The sequence below is a fragment of the Amblyomma maculatum genome, chromosome 8 (assembly GCF_055883805.1).
Source record: "Amblyomma maculatum isolate TAMU_Amacu chromosome 8, ASM5588380v1, whole genome shotgun sequence".
NCBI classification, from domain to species: domain Eukaryota; kingdom Metazoa; phylum Arthropoda; class Arachnida; order Ixodida; family Ixodidae; genus Amblyomma; species Amblyomma maculatum.
Genome location: NC_139351.1, coordinates 110,420,908 through 110,433,110, shown reverse-complemented (window position 1 = coordinate 110,433,110; position 12,203 = coordinate 110,420,908). Strand labels below are relative to the sequence as shown.

The 12,203-nt window shown below is 45.9% G+C and overlaps 1 protein-coding gene across 3 annotated transcripts in view; it reads right to left on the bottom strand.

Moving 5' to 3' along the window:
- Window positions 1–12,203, bottom strand: part of LOC146182187 (QRFP-like peptide receptor) — a 192,570-nt gene that overhangs the window by 168,946 nt on the left and 11,421 nt on the right. For 2 of the 3 annotated variants that reach the window (XM_084577208.1, XM_084577207.1), the window contains exon 1: window positions 373–557. The exons of the other annotated variant lie outside the window; for it this stretch is intronic. The gene's annotated coding sequence lies outside the window, so the exon portion shown is untranslated. Of the gene's footprint in view, window positions 1–372; window positions 558–12,203 lie in introns of those variants that run through there. 3 annotated transcript variants of the gene reach the window in all.

The window sequence follows — 12,203 nt, the reverse complement described above, 5'->3', positions numbered from 1 at the left end:
ATGAATTATTATTTGATTCGCGTCTCGTCGGTATGAAACATTCAAGCAATAAATCGGGAAAACTTTAACCGGACTGCTGTTTGGCACCGGTCCAGGGTTCATTTAGAACGCTGAACTTGCAGTCTTCATTTTAATGTCTTTTATCCACATCACCGAGTGCTATTACCAGAAAAAAAAAAAAAAAACTAGAATCGTAGTGATTCTTATAGAGAAACAAAACTAAACAATTATCCAAATCCGTGCGTGACATCGCACCCCCATTTGTTATATCTACAGTGAAGTTTCTCATTACGACAAGTCTCGTGTCTTTGTGTTTGATCGTCAGTTCTGAAACAAAACTGAAAAAACATAAATGGTGCGTTGTACACTCACCGCCTGTCGAAGTTTTACCAAGCCGAGCCGTTTGCCCCTCCGATGTCGTCTCGTCGTCCTATGAGAAGCGAAGCGAAGAGAACACGGACAACAGCCTGTGGAAACGCGCGCGCCAGCGCCACTCCCCAAAATCCGTGCTCGTTTGCCGAGTCCGTCAGCGGGTGTGCGCGAGCGACTGAGAGCGGACGGTCTGAAGCGCGTCTGTCGGGGCGGTGAAGCGCCACTAGGCGGCCACCGTCGGTATCGGCAGCGCGCGCCAGCGCGTTCGTTCCCCCTTCCGTTGCCACGGACGGCTAAACGGCGGAACATTGGCACTCAGCTCGAACTACCCCCGTACATTTGAGAGGAAACTAATCATGAGCGTAGCAGGGGGCGGCAGAAAGTTAGGTGGGCGTATGAGGTTAAGAAGTTCGCAAGGGTCAAGTGGATGCAGCTAGCACAGAACCGGATTAATTGGAGAAATATGGAAGAGGCCTTCGCCCTGCAGTGGGTATCGTCAGGCTGATGATGATGATTTGAGAGGACTTCTAAGCTAGCTAGCTTCCTTCCTTCCTTCCTTCCTTCCTTCCTTCCTTCCTTCCTTCCTTCCTTCCTTCCTTCCTTCACATAAGCCCACCAGCCCTAATTCGCGACATCTGGGACAAATAGTTTCTCTCCCTTCCTTCTTTTGCCTCTTTTTTCTTCTTTCTTTCCTTTCTCTCTTTCATCATTTCCTTTCTTTCTATAATTCCTTATCTCTTATTCTTTCCTTCCTATTTGACATTGTTTTCATTTCTTCTTCTCTTCGTTTTCTCCTGCCTTCCGTTTTTCTGGATTTGCTTATTTATATCTTTGAACGCTATTTTACTATAGTTTACATCAGTTTTCTTCCTTTTTTCCTTCTTCCTCTCCTTTGTTAGTTTCAGCTTATACAGGACACTCGTGCGAGGCAAAGCAGGCTTGAGATGTGGCTTGTGACTGCGAAGATTAGCGCTTGCATAAGCAGCTTTGTCGACCACAAGTGGAGAATCGGGGCACTTAATTCCGTAAGAAGATTATTGGATCATGGTAGTCGTCGACATAGCTATGGACGAGAGAGGGTTTCGGCCTATAGCACTGCCGCGCAGCATGTATTCGACTTGTAGACGTAGACAGAGATGGAAGACGTAGAAGAGCTCGTGTCTTTTCTTTCGACGTAGGTAGGCAACAACAGGGCGCGTAGCCACGCAATGCCGCTCTACTAAATGCCTCTGGTTATCAACAGAGAGGAAAAGGGACCGAAAGCGCCATTTGGATGGTTCAAGAATATGGCTCATGACTAAAAGTAACCTCTTTTGCTCGGTTTAGGACCGAAAGCTTTTATCGAAGCAGAGAAAAAAATTAAACCTCGGCCCTGTCCAGCTAGAACCTCGAACAACAACGAAGACTCATCGAAAGACATGGGCAGCGGCTTTTACCAATGGTGTCCCAGACAAGAGACCCAATCAGCGTTCCCCTTTGTATAAATCGTTGCGGTTCTAAATAAACATTTTCATCCTCACAATCATGAAGAGATGGAGTACTGCACTTATGCAAAGCACTCTTGTTTTGGCTAACTCACAGAAAGCAATATTCCTGATGTAGTAGGAAAGAGCGTGAATTGCTGGCTTATTTTGTTCATTATGCCCAGAAGGTGTTATCAGCGAAAACATACGCAGGATAAGGCAGAAGTGGCACACGCACAATGCCGCGTGCAGCTTGTATAGGCTGACGAACGGAAGGTTCTCGGTGCTGTCCAAGTTGGCAGGTACTGACGATTCGGCCATGTCACGTGGTCTTGTTACGTCACACAAACCGCTGACCAAACAGTGTCCGGCAATGGCCCCTGTTAACACCTGCCAAATGAATGCTCTTGAGGTGGAGTGGTCAAAAAGAGAAGCATCGGCGAAATTTGGGAGTGCAGATCTTAATTTCCCAACACTAAAAATCTGCAATTCAGCGCTACACTTTCTCCATATCAGGCAGTTCTGCGTAGCCTTAACGCTAATTTCTTGTCGCTAACACTGTAAAATACTTCAAATAAATCGAATAATATCTGGTGCCAGTTTCATTGGAAATTGTCAATGAGTATTGTCAATGAGTAATAATAAAAAAAAAAAAAAAGCTGAATTGCAGGGATCGTTATGCGTGTTCGATTTGGCTTGTTGGGTTTCCTCTGCGGACAGTATCAGCGTTATTGTTTTATTATTCAGAAATTATTTGCGAAATCTGGAAGTAACATCGGTGAGAAATACGGGAAACGTTATGCTAAAGCACTGTTTCTTTGCATGTCTTGATACCTACTTTAAGTTAGCAACTGAGCTGAATAAATTGAGTAGTTTAGTTACATTTCTTGATTTATGCGTTCTTTATACTTTCGCCACTTTTCGAGGGAGGCGAGAAGTAAGGCGCCGTGTGCTGTACGATTTCAGTGCCCGTTAAAGAACCCCAGGTGGTCGAAACTTCCGGAGCCCTCCACTACAGCGTCTCTCATAGCCTGAGTCGCTTTGGGATGTTAAACCCCACGATAACCAAACCAAACCAATTTTTTTTTTATTTCGTTGTGCGCGAATAATATTTATTGTAATCCACAAGTTATTGCTCATGGGCTTTAATTTTATTCACCTACATGATGGGTAAAATATTTGCGCCGGCAATTGATCTGCGCCATCAAGATTATGACGCGAAGGCGTTAACAGCTCCCGTCATCGGCTATCCTAGAGATTTCTCTCTCGCGTGCATTACTGTCTCACTCACTAAACGTGTGATTTGAGGCTCCACTGCCTGAAACATACTCATTGGCATACAGTTCTAATATGCCAAATCAAATGAATAACCACGAGACTAGTATTTAAAACTCTCCTATAACCGAGCTGTATGAACGTGCTAGCGTGGAATTGGAACAGCGGGTTTGACTGGGTATCGAAAGGTTCCGGAGGGTTCGATTCCAACCTCGCGCTCCAGTCTATAACCCTATGGCGCTCCAGTACATAGCCATCCTAAATGGCAGTGTGTAATGTAACTTTTTTATTTGCTGGAGCTTTTTAAACAGTACCGCAGTTTCTTCACTGCCGTTTCTGTCGATCAAGACTTCGTGGATTTTCGTAACGCTCTCCCCAAAATATTCATATACAGACCAAGTCCCAGGGTCGCAATGCCGGAAAGCCATTATACCGTGCCACATTGCATGCAATGCAAACCTAGCAGGAAAATTGTGTCGTGTGAAATTCCTGCGTCCACCACAGGTAAATACCTAATCCCGTGTGGTGTGAGCGGGAGGTCTTTCTTCAGTGTGCGTCGCAGTATATCCCAGCAGAGCACGGCATTACTGCAGTGAATAAGGACGCGTTCTACGTTCTCATCTTTTCTGCAGAGGAAACACTGCGTGCGATCGTAATTCTCTTTGTCTAGCGTGAAGATGGTAGCAGCGGTGTAATGATGACGCAGTTAGTGACAATGATGGTGGTGATAGTAGCAATGACAATTACGCTGCAGTTAATAATAATGATGTTAGTAGTGATGGCAATGACGGGGCATTTAGTTGATAATGCTGATAGCAGCGCTGGGTAAGAGCATGATAGTATAAGGATGAAAATGACCCCTAGCGAAACAACCGTATGAGTCACAATAACCTCATACAAATTTCTCATACTGAACTCATACTAAACTCTCATACAATCCCATATATTTCTCATACGTTGAATGATATTTGTATGATATTATGTGAGATTTATATGAGTTTAGTATGAGGAATTTGTATGATGTTATTGTGACTCATAGCGTTTTTTCGCCAGGGACTGTTGGGGGGATGAGGGGCTCTTAATTAAAAGTCTTGTAAACTGACTTTCGCCATTTGCACTATTAAGCAGACTTAAGCGCACTCTTGTAATTTTCTTAAATGAAGGCTGTGGCGCATAAGAGGTGTGTTTCTTCACAGCGCTGTGTTTGTGCTTATACATGGGAATCGAACAGACTGTTATGAAAAGTGCAGTCACGCGCTCGCACCTGCCATGGACAGAAAGCCCCTTTGGTTTGTGTACATGTCTCGTGTCTCGCATTCCGTGCTCGGCGCGCCGCCTCGAGTCACAGAGATGCGAAGCTCGAAAAAAAAAACAGGAAAATTCTGGAAAGAAACGAGCGTTTCTTTTTTTTATTTTTTCGGCGCAGTTGAAAAAATTGCTCAGACTTTCCGCGGAAGAAAATGTTCATAAATCGAGGTTCGGCTACATGCAGTGCAGGACATGAAGCCTTTCGTATTTGCGTCGCCGCTCAGGCGCCGGTCCCGCGACGCAACTCAACACCGTGCATCCGGTGCTTAGCGGAGCGGCCAGACGAACGTCTGCTCTTGGCGGGCGCAGAGAGACAACTTCCCGTTTATTTCACTTCGCTCGGATGGCTCGGGGTACATGATACACACACAAAACATGTGACTGAGTGGCACGCAGCACGCATGGTGGAGCTACTAGCAATAAACCGAAACGCGGATTATTATCATCATCATCATCCTCAGCGGCGAAGGCCTGTCGCATATTCCTCCAATTAACCCGGTCCTGTGCGAGCTGCATCCACTTGACCCCTGCGAACCTAACCTCATCCGCCCGCCTAATTTTCTGCCGCCCCCTGCTACGCTTTCCTTCCCTTGGAACCAGGTTTGTTCCCTATGCCCATTTCTTTTTCTTGATTTCCATTAGAATGTCAGTGACTTTTTGAGTTATTTCTCTGACCCACTCTGCACGCTTTCTATCTCCTAACGTTATCACTACCATTTTTCTTTCCATGGCCCTCTGCGTTGTCCTCAACCTAAGTAGAATCCTCTTTCTTAGCTTCCATGTTTCAGCCCCATAGGCGAGTACAGGTAAGATGCAACTGTTGTATACTTTGCTCTTGAGCGATGCCGGTAAGCTGCTAGTCATAATCAGGGAGTGCTTTAGTAATATGTAGAATAAAAATGACATGATAATGTACTCTGCGTTGATCTGATGCAACACATTTGTTGCATCTGTACTTCTCTTGTATTTTGCTCTTGTAATTTATACCTTAATAGTTTTTCCTTAACTTGCGTATGTGCTATGGAGTTTTAAATACTGCATAACTGACGAGTGTTTGACATTTCATGTGGTATCAGCGATTATGTATCTGGAATTGTTTATTTGTTATCTGTTTTACATACTGCATATCTTGGTTGTGTGAACGCCTGTGCATTGCACGTGGGAGCACGTCGGTTTTTGTTGTTCCGGTTGTGTTTTTAATTAATTCTTTTCATGCTGACCACGCCCTACCTTGATCTTTTTTTCTCTGTAATGGTCACCTGAGCCTCGTTAAGCTGCCTCGAGCAGCTTTTAGCCCAGCTGCTCCAACCAGCAAGCACCTGGTGAAAATAAACGATTTGATTTGATTTAAAATGAAAAAAAAAAAAAAAAAGAATCTATAAACGCGCTCCATCCCAGTCTTATTCACCTTGTCTATTTCCCTTTCATGATCCGGATCTGCGGTTACTACCTGTCCTAAATTGATATATTCGCCTACTATTTCCAGTGCTTCGCTGCCTAACGTAAACTGCTGTTCCTTCCCAAAGCTATTGAACATTACCTTAGTCATCTGCATATTGATTTTCAAGCCTACCTTTTTACTTTTCTTGTCTAGGTCATCAATCATTCTTTTCAATTCATCCCTTGAGTTACTTAGCAAGGCAATATCATCAGTAAATCGCAGATTACTGAGGTATTCTCCATCTACACCTATCCCTAACTGCTCCCATTCCAAGTCTCTGGATACTTCTTCTAAGCAAGCTGTGAATATAGTACTGGGGTGATCGTGTCTCCTTGCCTAACACCTTTCTTTATAGGAATTTTGTTATTTTCTTTACGCAGAACTATGGTTGCTGTGCACCCTCCATATATATCTTCCAGCGCTTTCACGTGCGGCTCGTCTACACCCTGATTTCGCAATGCTTGTATGGTCTCGGCGGTCATACAGGCATTGCGAAACGCGGATCAGCGAGAGGAATATCAGCTCTACCGCCAGTGAAGTTTCATCGTATGCATTTCCTGTGTGGTTTCTCATGTTTCGGTGCTTGTTGTTGTATTTTCAGTTTCCGTCATACACCTGTGCAAAACTGTTTTGGAAGTGCTCATTAAAAGCCTTGTCGAAGCGGAACCTCCGTACAGTCACTTTTCCGACTTTGGGTGAAGTTCCTGGTTGGCTAAACCGTTGCGGGAAAAGGGAATCCGCAAGCTGTAAGTGCACGTATTGCAACATTAGCTACGCTTTTCCCAATGTCACTCGTCTTTTAAGCACATTACTCTGTACGTGAAATACAAAAGCCAGAAAGTGATCGGCTTCGTGATGCCTTTCTCGCAACCATTTTCACCAGGACGACACGCCTATTATATAACGTTGTGGAAAGGACATGGGAAAGAGCGTCTGGGTTAGTTTTTAAACTGACTTTTTGTGCAAAAATATTCCTGTTTCAATCTGATGACTTCTTCACATACGCACATACACAAGAGATTACAAGACGTCCACACCGGTGATGCGCACACTATCAATTCTATTGTATATGTATATCTTGTGTCTGTGTGTATGTGATGGACAATTCATTTAAGCAAATAGCCCGCAGGCAAGTTCTACTAGACATTTCAATACTTAGTTTAAATACGTTATGAGAGTTATGGGTGTTGATATTCGACATATAAGAATACGTGAAAGAAAATCTGTCCTTTGCCGTTTTTTTTTTAACTTTCGGAAAAAGCAAACAAGTTTTTTTTTTAGGGGGGGGGGGGGGGGGGGGGGGGCGGGGGGTCATTTAAAATTTCCGGAAATTTTGCATCTGGAGTCTCGATTCGCATTCCCACGGCTCAATCCGGAAACGAGGCTTGAATAAGGAGGTCAGCCCTGCACCAGCGTGCCTTTTGTTTCACATGACAAGTAGTGCCATTTGAAGTTATGTTTTAATATGCTTGGAACTCGGCGCGAGGTGAGTTAATACAATAGCTTCATCTCCTTTAGTAAAAAAATGTGGGACACTTAAGCTCCGCGAGGGTATAATGCGACAATTTTCGAGTCTCTGGCACCTGTTGTCCACCGTTTTTCGTGTACATTGACTTTTTTACTCGCCTAATCAATGATCCCTTCATTTCAACGTGAGGACGTTGAAGTCTCCCTTCGCCAGGTAATGCGAATTGGACGCTATTGACATTGCGAGCTAAAACTAACGTGCATGCCCCTAGCAGCTGGTAGTTGACAAGGGATATGACAGTGCGCTGACTGGTCGTCGGATTTCTTGACGTCACGAGACCATATGACCCTATCTGATGTCCAGTTTTCCTCCGTCCGTGTCTTAAAGGTGCGCGGTGCTGTAACGGGAGGTGCACTACGCTAGTGAGGAAGCCGAGTTCTGCGTGGTCAGCCAGAGGCAGAATTGCGCATGAGTCGTTACCATGGCAACCAGCAGCTGTGCCGCTGCGCATGTGCTCCACGGACGCTTGACGTCTCGCCTCACCGCCGAACATGCATCGTTACCACGGCAACCAGCAGCGCCTGGCTATGGAGCTTGACGTATCGGAAGCCCTAAGGATATGCGCTTTGCTAGTGACGTGCTCCATGGGCCAAGAGGTTGACGATGAGCGCATGTACTGCGCGAGGCATCTTCGCTGGCTGCATTGAGTTACTTCGGACGACCCCGAAATCATTGCTTGGTGTGAAGAGATCCGTCAGGGTCCCAGCTCCAACAACATTTTCATTATAACAATAAACGTGCTTTGCACACATGCCCATGCGCTATTGCGTCTTTAATTGCTTAATCAGTATAGTCAAACCAAAACTAAACCAAGCTAAATGTAGATCTCGCTACTTATATCCTGGCCTAGCTGAGTTAAGCCACTTCAAGCTTTGTTTTCCAGATATGAATTACCAACTAGCCCTTTCAACCACCCTTGCACTGGCCGCGTTGGCAGACGCTGCAACATGGGCTTCCTTTGAGATGGAGAGGGTGTAAGACTATAATACAGCTCTACAGGAGCCTTGGATATGCCGCGTTTAGTTTGCCACGCTGCTCTTATGCCCTGCAGCAGACACTTTCGTACGGGTTGCTCAAAGCGGGATTTATGCCTACGATGGGTGATCTCTTATGTAACCTGGTGCTTACAATTTTATGCCCATTATTGTGCGTGGGGAAACGTAGGCACAAATTTGAATCGGAACGTTTATTGGTCCATTTCAGAATTACTAAAAGTACGATTCGCAAGAGGTTTATGATCACCCGAGTAGCAGTGTGCATTGCATAGACGAGGGCCCACAAGAGTAGATAGTAAACTCCTGCTATAGCTGCCTTTGTCCTCCCCCCCCCCCCCCCCCTGCATTTTTTTCACGCCGCTTTTATCTCACACGCACTCATTCAGTCGTACACTGCCACATAATCTGAAAGACCACTCCGACATAGATAAAAAGTTTAATCAAACGGAACGTGCCTTCGTGACCTAAGAGTAGCGTGGGAGAGTCGGGATCGAAGGGTCACGATACCTTCAATTCCCATCTCACCTTAGCATCTCAAAGAAGCTTTTCGAGTAGGAAGCGCCTGCCAACTAGGCTATGTCACGCGGTGTCGTGACGTCATACAACCCGACAACCACTCAGTGCTTCGCCATGTCACCTGCCAATATCCCCTGTCAGAGGCATTCTCGTGATTTTTCGCTCCTAGCTCCGACAAAGCCGGCGGCGGTTATCTCTGGGTTTGAGAGCGCAAGCTCGACCCAAACGTCAAGGCCATCTGGCGCCGAACATTTGACCTCCAGCGGGCCGAACATTTGACCTCCAGCGGGCCGAACATTTGACCTCCAGCGGGCCGAACACTTGACCTCCAGCGGCCGAACATTTGACCTCCAGCGGGCCGAACATTTGACCTCCAGCGGGCCGAACATTTGACCGGCAGCGGGAAGGCTCTCTGCGCCTCCCCGCTGCAGGTGCGAAGCACGGAGCCGAGGCTCTCGCTCGCATCCCGGTTACGATTCATCACGCGACTAAATTTTCAGATAAAAGTGACACATACAGCGCCTTCCTTTCTTAAAAGCAAACCTAAACAGATAATATTAAAAGAAATTGCGCAATGAAAAAGTGGTGTGAACTTGACTTAATTAAGTGTAGGTGTTCACCGGAAAGTGAGATCGACATTGCGTCTTCTATTCCGCAAAAACCAACTGAAACAAAAAAAAAATGTCTGCAGTTTAGCTCGCCTATGCAAGGATATACGTAGTTCCGTTCCGTTCCGTTCAGTCGTGTCCGACTCTTCGTCACCCTATGGACCACATCACGCCACGCTTTCCGGTCTCTCACTATCTTCCTAACATCAGATAACTTCATCTGCAGCGCCTCGAGGATGCCATCTAACCATCGAGTTCGCTGCCTACCCCTTCTCCGGTGACCCTCAACCTTTCCCAATATCAAATCTTTCTCCAGTGACTCCTCTCTTCTCATCAGATGACCAAAGTAGCTGAGCTTTAACTTTAGAATTAGACCTTCCAATGAGCAGTACGTAGTTAGCCTTGATTAATCTTTATTACATGTCCACGTTAGTGTGGCTGCCTGGCTAGGTCTCTTCGGCTCCTCAACTTCACCTGTTTTCATTCCAACGCATAAGCCTGGCTTATTTAGGCCTTTCCGACTCGCTTTTCATGGCTCCAAACACAACGGCGCCGACGAACCAACTGCTTTTTATACAGCGCCGCTGCGCGCGCCAGCTGCTATCTCCCCTCCTGCCTCCCCGGCTGCACGACAAACGGCAAGGCGCACGGCTTCTCTCGAGCGTATCCACTGCTCTATTCCGCCTTTTTACGCTCTTCTCTTTTCTTTGCTGTTGTTGTTGTTGGGTATGTTAGCGCACGTTAAAGATCCTCAGGTGGTCGAAATTTACACATCTTTCAAGGTCTAGCGCAATTTATAAGTTATTTATCTGCGTGTTGCACATAGGCAAAAAAAAAAATCAGTGTCATTGGGAGTACATGTCCGCCTAGTTCGATTTGGGCTATTTATCAACGTGGTCGAGGCTCGCTGCTTTAGAAGTGAAATGAGGGCCGCTCACGTAAAGTTTACCGAACATGCCTAAAACAACACGACGTAAACATTCCCGCACACAGACCCACATACGCTGACGTACGCACAGTACGCAGACACCTATTTGGAGTTCCTCATCGCGAGGCGCCCTTCGACAGCTCAGCTGCCCCTCTGTCAACCCGTAGCACCCTGGTAACCCAACTCCATCTGCACTGGGCACCTGTTTTTAGTCAGGAGCCTTTCTTCCGGCTCAGACAAATACAAGAGAAGCCGGTAGCAAAAAAAAAAAAAACACGTTCAAAGCACAGGGCTACTGCAGCTGCTTACCTTGCTACTTCGCCTCGCTGCTACCTCCATCATAGCGGGCCTGCTATAGCTGCCTTACATTTGTTGCTCTCTTTGTTATAAGTTGTGCTCATCAGCATCCACGCATCGTTAAATCGAACCGAACAGAGAGGGCGCTGGAAGATCAACCGAACTGCCTTCTCGCTGCTCGCGAAACGCTCGCACGGGAGGAGGGAAACGAGTCGGGAGAAGCGAAATGGAGATGTAGGGTGATGGTTTCCCTTCGGCAGGTGAGTGGCAGGTGAGGTACGGCCTACTTCTAATCCGTCTTATTAGCCGCGCCGCCTGGAGCTCTAATTGGAGCGCCATCCTCTCGTCGCTATACTCTACGAAGGACATTGTGTTGCTACTGCCTTGGGAACGCTAGTGCTACTCCTGATCAGAAATTAAAGGAAGAAAAAAAAAAGCTACGATCTTCCCCCTTAATCCAGCTCGTTACACACTAGATTGAGAGCAGAACTTGTTGCGTTTGCCTCTCCCAGACCGAGAGATTCTTTCGTTATCGCTATTTCATTGTCTTTTTTTTTTGTTTTTGTTTTTATATTTTTAAAGACAGTGCAAAGAGTGATCGTCCGGCACTGGACACCCGGTTAATGGTATCATTCTGGAAGAGACGCGAACTCTTCCGCCCAAATTAGAGTTCAGTACCAGGCAGTTCTCTTCGACCTACAAGCTTGCGAAGCAGTCCTGACACAGACTGCCCTCGCTATGGCATAAGATATTCGATAGAAAGGAGGGTTGGGGCTGCTCGGCTCAAAGAAGTGCTCTTGTGCGCGGTTGCAGACGTCCCGTTCGACAGTTACATATTTGCTGGGAATCGCTAGCTCTTTTAACGCATTTTCAGACGGCACACAGTTTTAAAGATATGAGCTATGCTTGCGCTTATCAATTAATTGTAAATATTTTATGTCTCCTTGTTGGTGTTATATCTTATCCATGAGAGTTAGTCTTCGTAGTAAGATGTATGACACTCTAGAATGTCAATCTTAGGCAACTCCTAAATCTTGTGCGCGTGCAGTGAGTGTAAGGGGGCCATGTGTTTTTGGTTGAGGTCGCCTCTTTAGTATGCTTCCAATTTTAATTCGTTGTTATTATAAACTAGATCATGTAAGCCGCAGAAAGATTTCTTCCCCTCCCTCCTATTAATCGTTATATGTTTTTGTTTTTTTTTTATCATTGGCTTCTCAATAATAACCGCTTTCATCAAGTCGGAGCCAAGGGACTGCAAATCATCTGACACGCAATGCACCTGTTCACGGAAATTTCACTGATTATTCAGTGTGTACTCGTTATCATAGGCATAAAGCGGGAGACCGCCACAGTAGACACATCAAAGACAAGGTCGGCTTCTCACAAATATTGCTTGATTATCTTGACCTATTTACTCCCAGGCTCGTATGACAATTCACTAGGAAGAAGTCCTGGAGCTCCGTTTGTTTTCG